The following is an 8,698-nucleotide window of genomic DNA, read 5'->3' as shown; positions in this document are numbered from 1 at the left end:
GCAAAGGGTATGAATAATTTTGGACATGCCACTTTTTGTTCAAATGTAAATAAAAGCTGAGAAATATTTTTTCCACAATGATGCCTCTTGTACATCGTCTTATTATCTTTTGAGAGAAGCCTGTGTCATTTCCGGTCAAAAAAAAAAAAACTTGCTGGTTGAATAAAAGTAACTTTAAGTCAGAATTTGCCAGGGGTATGAATAATTTCGATCTTGACTGTATATTGTAACAGAGACATCACAATGAGTGGGGATCCAAATGCTGGTTTTATTTCATGGAGCATAGTCAGAATAGACAGGGTCAAACAATGGCAAACAACAATATCCAGGGTGAGACAAAAGAGTAATCCGATAACAGGCAATGGTCAGAGCAGGTAGCAAACAGGGATAATCCAGGAAGATAGTCCTAAACTCACAAGATAAGCAGGGCAAGACAAGAAAAGGAAACCAGGAAAAAAACAAGGAACCACTTAGACTTGAGCAAACGCAAACAACACTTAGCGGGTGTGAATGAGTGCAGCTTAAATAGTCCCACTGATAAGAAACAGACAAGTCCATAATCAATTCCTAGGCATTATGGGTGCTGGAGTTCAGTAAGCAAAAGGTGAGTAGAAGGACCGCAGGAACCAGATTCATAACATGAATATCTGTAGAAATTCATAAAGTTTAGCAACAGTGGGATATGACTGATTTGTAAGTACTACTGTAAGTAAATGTGCAGTTTTTTGTATCACTTTATATAATATATACAGTATTGCATGTAAGCAATGGAATAAAAACTTATCCTTTTGAATTAAAGCTGCAGTCTATAACTTTTGGCACTCTAGCAGTTTTGAAACAGAACTGCGTGCATCTTGCGGAAGAACATTGTAGCCGGACCTACTTGTCTCTGTTTATGTCTATGACAAATCACGCAGGTGCTGGGCTACTCCGCAGCGGTTCCTACCAGAATCAGTCTAAAATAGCCTGAATATAAAAACATATTATAGGTGTAAGATACGGTTTGGAAAATGGATTCATGATGTATTCGCATACTATATAAATTTAGTCAATTTTGAACACAATAAAGTTTCAGACGGCAGCTTTAAATTGTTATGTCTTTGGTTGGTAGGTCAGTCTAAGTCTGTGCACTATTATCTTGCACTGTTTGATATGGATTTTAGAATTTTTGTACACTGGGAAAAGAAGTTCTCATCTTCAATTTCTGTCCAAAAACTCACAGTAACTCAAAGCACTGAAAGAGACAGTATTTTGATCATCTGTTAAGGAGAGGAATCTGTCCCCATCTTGTGGATGTGAAATTGCACTACTGCAACTAGTTGATCTTCACATTGTAAATCTGCATTAAAAATATGGACCTCAAATACCTGAAAAACAGCCCAAAACATTACCACTCTATACTATACTTGATTTGTTAGATCCCTCTGAATTTACACATCTAAAATATATATCATATAATCTTTATGTACACTCTTAAAAATAAAGGTGCTTCACGATGCCATAGAAGAACCCTTTTGTCTAAATGGTTCCATAAACTTTTAACATCTGAAGAACCTTTATGTTTCACAAAAGGTTCTTTGTGGTGAAAGAAGGTTCTTCAGATTATAAAAAAGATAAGACAGAGATGGTTCTTTAAAGAACCTTTGATTGAATGGTTCTTTGTGGAACCAAAAATGGTTCTTCTATGGCATCGCTGTGAAGAACCTTCGGAAGCACCTTTTTTAAAGATTTTACTCTGTTTTTCCCTAAGGACAGCTACAATTACCTTTCAGTAATGATGAACTGTTACTATGTGTGAGCCTGTTTATTATCTTAAAAAAAAAACAAAAAAAAAAAACACTTGAAATCTGATAGCAGTTATCATGCTCTAGAAAATGTTTTCTGTCTTATTGCAGAACTCATTTAATGCTTATAAATCATTAAGGAAGCTTTTAAAATGATTAAACATTTTCTTGACAACTTACTAATTGACTTAAAAACTGAAAGAGCTCATTTCATGGGAAAAATGTATAACTCCCATAAGCCATACAGTGTATATCCTGAGAAAAAAGCTCTATTATCCATATTTTGCATGTATCTTAAAGAAAAACATTCAGATAAATGAAATAAAACACATGATTTGGTGGCCTCATGTCTCCACTGTATTCCAAATGATGATGAAACTGCTACACTGAAAGAGTAGTATTTCCAAGTAGTATTTCCCACAATGCCACACAAGAGCAAATGATAGGTTGCAGTTGCCATGTCACCTACTTTTCTGAGACTGGGATAATGACATGGGGCAGACAGAGTGGATGTCGTGTGCTTAAGCAATAACTCCACACTTTTTACTGTAGATACACACAGTTATAGAAAGTATAGGTTTGTATGCACTTTCTGATTGACTCATGGCGGTCTTATTAATGTTTTGCAACATTGTCATTGATCTATTCACTGGAGCATATATCTATGTTTTGCATATTATCTCTAGATAAAGTGCTATTTTATAGGACTTTGCAACCTCTGTACGCTTTTAAATACTGCCTATGCAGTGGTTTTGTTTGAGGACCTAGATTTCACATTTGGCCATTAAATAGTGACCCACACCAAAACTATACAAAAAAGTATTTGAAATCAAAACGTAAAATTGAAACTCCATAATCCTAAACAATATGTTGTCAGGATTGTGTCTAGTTCTGTTCAGTGTTTCCTAGTGTCCCCCCCCCCCCCCCCCCCTCACATGGACTTCAGTTGGTTTTACCCCTTTGTCTCCCCCTGTAGTTCTGTGTTTATTGGTTTATTCCCATTAGCTTTGATTTGGTTCACCTGTCTTGTTAATTTACTACACCCCCTGCCACTCCCATTTAAGTAGTCTGTTTTCTCAGTTTTATTGTCCGTCGATAACGTTACGTCGTGTTTTCTGTCTGCCCCTGGATTTTGTTTTGTTTATTTAGAATAAATCAGTGTTTTTGTTTATATCTTGTTTCCTGTGTTTTCCCTGGCTCCTCTCCCTGCACGGTGTGACAGATCGACGGACCATTACAGGATATGAGTCGGGCTGAGGCAGCACTGAGGAGACTGCGGCAAGGTGGTCGCGAGTTGGAGCGATATGTGGAGGACTTCATCGAGCTCTCCCATCAGGTAGGCTGGCACGAGGCTGCTCTTGGCGCTGTGTTGGTTTTGGGGCTGGATGATGAGACCATTCGCTGTGATCTTCCCTCTTGTAATTTCCCCTTGATCGAGCTAATCAACCTGATTCTATATTTAAACAGATCTGATTTTGAAGTTGAAGAACTTTCAAATCCTGGTCGGTCTCATCTTCCAGTCCCCATCGCAAACACAGCACATCGCGCCAGCCTGCCATAAGCCGAGAACCTCCACATACCGTTTCAACGGATCGAACCACCAGCCCAGTCCCCATTCCCCAGTCATCCTCCAAAGTTCCGCCGCTGTCCTCAGCCCAATGCGGCCGGCCTCCTCCCTGCGCTCTAGTCTGCTGGCCGCCGCCCTGTGCTCAAGCCCGCTGCGTGCTACCCCCCTCCTGGACTGTTTGCCCGGCCATGGCTTCCAGATCCGCCATGGCCTCCTGGACTGTTTGCCCGGCCATGGCTTCCAGATCCGCCATGGCCTCCTGGACGGTATGCCCGGCCATGGCTTCCTGAGCCCCCAGATCCGCCATGGCCTCCTGGATGGTATGCCCGGCCATGGCTTCCTGAGCCCCCAGATCCGCCATGGCCTCCTGGATGGTATGCCTGGCCATGGCTTCCTGAGCCCCCAGATCCGCCATGGCCTCCTGGACTGTTTACCTGGCCATGGCTTCCAGAGCCCCTTGATACGCCATGGCCTCCTGGACTGTTTACCTGGCCATGGCTTCCTGAGCCCCCAGGTCCCCCATGGCCTCCTGGACTGTTTTCCTGGCCATGGCTTCCTGAGCCCCCAGATCCGCCATGGCCTCCTGGACTGTTTGATCCGCCATGGCCTCCTGAGATCCCTGATCCACCCTGGAGACTGCCCCTGTATCCTGTGTCCCCAGTATCCCTGCCTAGCGGTCTCCAGGGCGCCCACCCTCCCTCCCCTATGGAGGGGGCCACTCCTATTTAAGTCGTTTGTTTTCTCAGTTTTATTGTCCGTCGATAACGTTACATCGTGTTTTCTGTCTGCCCCTGGATTTTGTTTTGTTTATTTAGAATAAATCAGTGTTTTTGTTTATATCTTGTTTCCTGTGTTTTCCCTGGCTCCTCTCCCTGCACGGTGTGACATATGTAAAGTTTTTTTTACATAGGCAGATTTTTTCCCCTTTTAAGGACATTTCTGTAAATAAACTTATATTATAATAGTTCTGGGGTGATTTAACTGATACCCTTAATGTAGTCTGGGTTTCATTTTATTTAACTTGCATTTATTAATTCATTCAATCACAAAAAAAAGCATGTGACCAAATGAAAAGTCACCGATCTACTACACAACAAGCAGCCAATACATGCCATGTGGATTTAAAATTAATTTTTGATTTTATCAGTGTGTGATAATCATGATTGCATTATGTGAAGATCTCAATCTGTTAAATACAAAGTGATGTAATTAACTACAACTGTTGTCTTGTAAACAGATGGATGTAATGTAATTGCCTGTCCCTGTCACTGAAAAACACTACCAGCACACTTTACTTTTGGAAAGGTACTCTGCAGGTGATAAGCAGTGGCTGGTTTTCTTCAAACATGATGCTTGGAATTGAGGTTCAGCAAACCAGAGAATCTTGTTTCTTACAGTCTGAGGGTCCTTTAGATGTTTTTTGCAAATTCCAAGTGTGTTTTCATGTGTCTTTACTGAGGAGAGGACTTCACTCGAAGTGTAGTAACATCTACAAGCAATATGAACGCTCCTGAGCTAAATTTCAACTGTCCCAGATAAGGGTATGAATACTTATGCAATGGAATCATTGAAGTTTTTTATTTTTAATAAATTTGCAAAGATGTTAAAAGTCTGTTTTTTGCTTTGTCATTATGGTGTATGGAGTGTAGATTGATGTGGGAAAAAAGTAATTTAAAGCAGTTTAACATAGGGCAGTAACATAAAATGTGAAGACAAATGAAGGGGTACGAATACTTTCGCAAGGTTTGGTATTTATTAAAATGAATAACCGGTGATGTTTATTATCGAATAATTTAATAACTGGTTCAAAAGACACAAAATAAACTTAGTGAATTTGACAGATTCGAGTTACCGAAATGAATCCAAGGTCTTAACAATACATTTTAGTTACTTAGTAGATAAACGCTTTTAGTATATTTGTAAATATATGTTTTAATAACACGTATTTACAATAAAACGAAAAATGACTTTTGATGAAGGTTTTAATAATGTTTGAGTTGTTTATTAAGAAATAAGGAATAATTCATTGACTGGCTCTTCTTAACAGATAACAGTGCACTCACATATCGCCACCTGCTGATGCAACCTACGGAAAGAACGAACGAGTAAAAAATATGCAAAAGATTTCTTGTAAAATGATTCGAAATATTCTCACTGAGATGAATCCAAATTCCCACCACTGCTACATGTAACAGCCGTTAATTTTCAGAAAGACATGTATTATGTATATGATCTGCAGTGTTGGGCAGTACTAGCTTAACTACATTTCTCAGTAGCGTGCTGGTAGCGTCGCTGTTTTCTGAATCAAATAGCTTTTCAGTAGCTAAGCTATTATTTTGATCAAGTAGCGCGGTAGCGTCAACAAAAGCTACAAGCTATATATTTTTCTATACTTTAAGATCGAATCGTAAATATAACTGCTACGGATCACTGATCCTGGGTCAGTAAGCGGCGCCACCGCCACTAAACCTCGTGACGCCATTGGCTCGTTAAACTGTCAGTCAAACCATATTATTCCTCCCGCCTCTCTTGTGAATGAAGTGCGGCGCGCAGTTTGAAGCATCTCAGCGTGTTTGCAGACTTGAGGTAAATAAAGAAGTGTTGATTGAAAAGTACATGTTTTCTGTATTTATAATACAGCACTGTATTTATAAAGGCTAATGTTTTTTTTTTTTGCATTCGAGGAGATGAGAAAAGTGTGTCTTAGTTTGGCATTTGTTGTGGACACAACCAAATTGCTTATGTTGAAGCGCTGAATCTTTATATTTTAGCTAACGTTAAATGGCAGAAAAAAACTGAGCGCCCACATAGCAACAGAAAACTGTATAATCCGCAATGCAAAACGTAGAATTAGCAGTGTTTCCCCTAGGTTTCCAGTGTGTGGGGGGGGGGGGCTTAGGGTGTTGGGTGCCGGTAGCCAACGTTACTTTTTTTTCCCCGGTACTTTACCCTACTTTGTGAAATAACGAAAACATTATTATAGACTTATTCAGTGGAAAAATAAGTCCAAAACTCTCTATTTTAACATTTTGAACAATAGGGCTCTACCAACTTTTGCTTTTTTTTTTTTTTTTATTCTTGTGTGTATTATTTTTTCTCATAATCAAATTAAAAGTATAAACATTTATTTATTTTTAATCAAATGAAAAATAAACCCTTTTAATTTTTGGCAAACAAACAGAGGTTTACTGTTAAAATCAATAAATAATAATAATTTAACATTTAAATAATAATTGTAGTATTTTTTCTACAATTAAGTGGTTAATCTTGTTATATTTATTTTTATCATATATATTGTTTCATGTCAATTATTTAAATAGGAATATATAAACAACTACATTATACTGTACAAAAGTAATACAAGACTAATGTTCTGTTACATGTTACTTTTATTTTGACAGGTTGCCTTGAAGTTTCTGTGTGTGTACAGCATGTTATGATGCTAGTTTTCTCAAATGAAACGGTAAAAGTGACACTCACAGCAGCTTTGGATATTGAGTTTATCTGTTCATGCGAGATGCAAATGCCCAAAATTAGCGGGAGCGTCACGTGTGCTTCAGTATATGCGTGTAGTAAAAGCGCGTCTCCACCATTCATACGTATAGAGGCAAACGGAGCATGCAGGATTCATACTGAAACGGTCTTTTTGCATTTCAGTTTTCACAGACACTAGTCCATATCGCGATTTGAATGAAGTAACAGACCAACTTTTGATTTATTAATCCAAAAATCGACGAATTTACGTGGCATTTCGCGCTATAGTAGATTCGGTTTTTATGAATGGAGTCCGCGATCCCGTCTGTGTTTTCGCAGATGAGACATTGTAAACACGCGATCATGTAAAGACAGAAATGGCATGCCTTCGTGTAAATAAGATAAATAACACAAGGCAATTTAGTTTGTTTAATAAAAGAACAATGTATAGCCCTGTTCTATAGGAAAGATAACCTTAATGACTTCTATTGTGATCTGACGCTATATCAAAAATAAAATGAACTTGACATTCAAGGGGGGCGGCGGGTGCCGTTGGGGGGGCGGGGCGCCCCCCTAAGATAATGGTAGGGGAAACACTGATTAGAACTAGTGATGGGCGCCTTGATTTTAGTCTTTGAAGCGGGCTAGTGCTCTGGGAAGATCTCAAACCTGGAGTACGAGATGGGGAGTGGGTGGGTGTGGGTGTCAAATTCATGGCGAAAGGCAAATGTTTCGGTTCGTTCTTAGCAAAAACAAACGAATTATAATAATCTTTGCTAATATTCTTGATACTTCAAACTGCTTTGGACTTTGCAGTATCGAATTACGTCGTTACTACCGGTATGACCAAAATGACAGAATATGCCATTCAGCTGTTTGATCGCGCTGGTGTCTTATTACGCGCACACTATCACTGCAGCCTGTTCATTTGAAAAATAAAACACAGTCACCCAAAAGTTACACTAGTCAGTTTAAATAGTGTGTATTACATGCAGTTCAGCGTGACCACCGGTCACATTTTTGCTCATCATGATATTTTATGTCGACATGCATGAAGTAAAGCTTACCCAATGCATAACAATTTCGCTTCAAATACATTGCAGAAATGGATCATTTGTATTTGTGGCGAGAGAGGTAGTCTACATAAGCCCAACTTTACTTTCAGTTTCGCATTTAATTTGTTTTGGATTGTTTAGGCAAATGTATTTATTTATTTATTCCATCATTGTTCTGTTCTGAATTTGGTTAAAGTTAAAGGATTTGTTGTGGTGTGAGGGAAATAATGTCAAAACATTATAACATTATGCTGTAGGCCTGTTTATTTCAGAATATAATAAAATGTGACTTAGGCCGCTGTGACCTGTCGGTTTAATTTTTCCTCTCAAAGACTTACAATTTATGTTAATGTGTTTTACCTTCTGCAAACGAAAATAGCCACTTGATTCGGTTATATATTCTTACTGTCAGTTAACAAATTTACAATAGAATTTAGCTTTGCTTCCCAGATAGTACCAGGGTCTGGGCCAAATCTGGCTTACATTCCACACTTGTCTTTTATTCACAGTCTTGACTGCAAATGTTTGTGATTTGTATTATTTTTGTATTTGTTATGAACTATTCTGACAATAAAAAAAACAGGCTCCTGTATTCATGAAATCAATCACTATCTTTGTTAAAAAAACGGCAGTAAATTAAAGTGTGTCATATTTTAGTAGCTATATACAGCAAATCTACAGCGCTTCCATTAGGCTATTTTTTACGAAGCTGTCAACACTGTAAACTCTGACGACATGCATTCAGTTGACGAACACCCATTCATATATAGACTTATGTTATTCAGTAATATGTATACAATTATTTTATTTACAAATTT

The sequence above is a fragment of the Garra rufa genome, chromosome 12 (assembly GCF_049309525.1).
Source record: "Garra rufa chromosome 12, GarRuf1.0, whole genome shotgun sequence".
Taxonomy (NCBI): Eukaryota; Metazoa; Chordata; class Actinopteri; order Cypriniformes; family Cyprinidae; genus Garra; species Garra rufa.
This window is presented reverse-complemented; position numbering follows the sequence as displayed.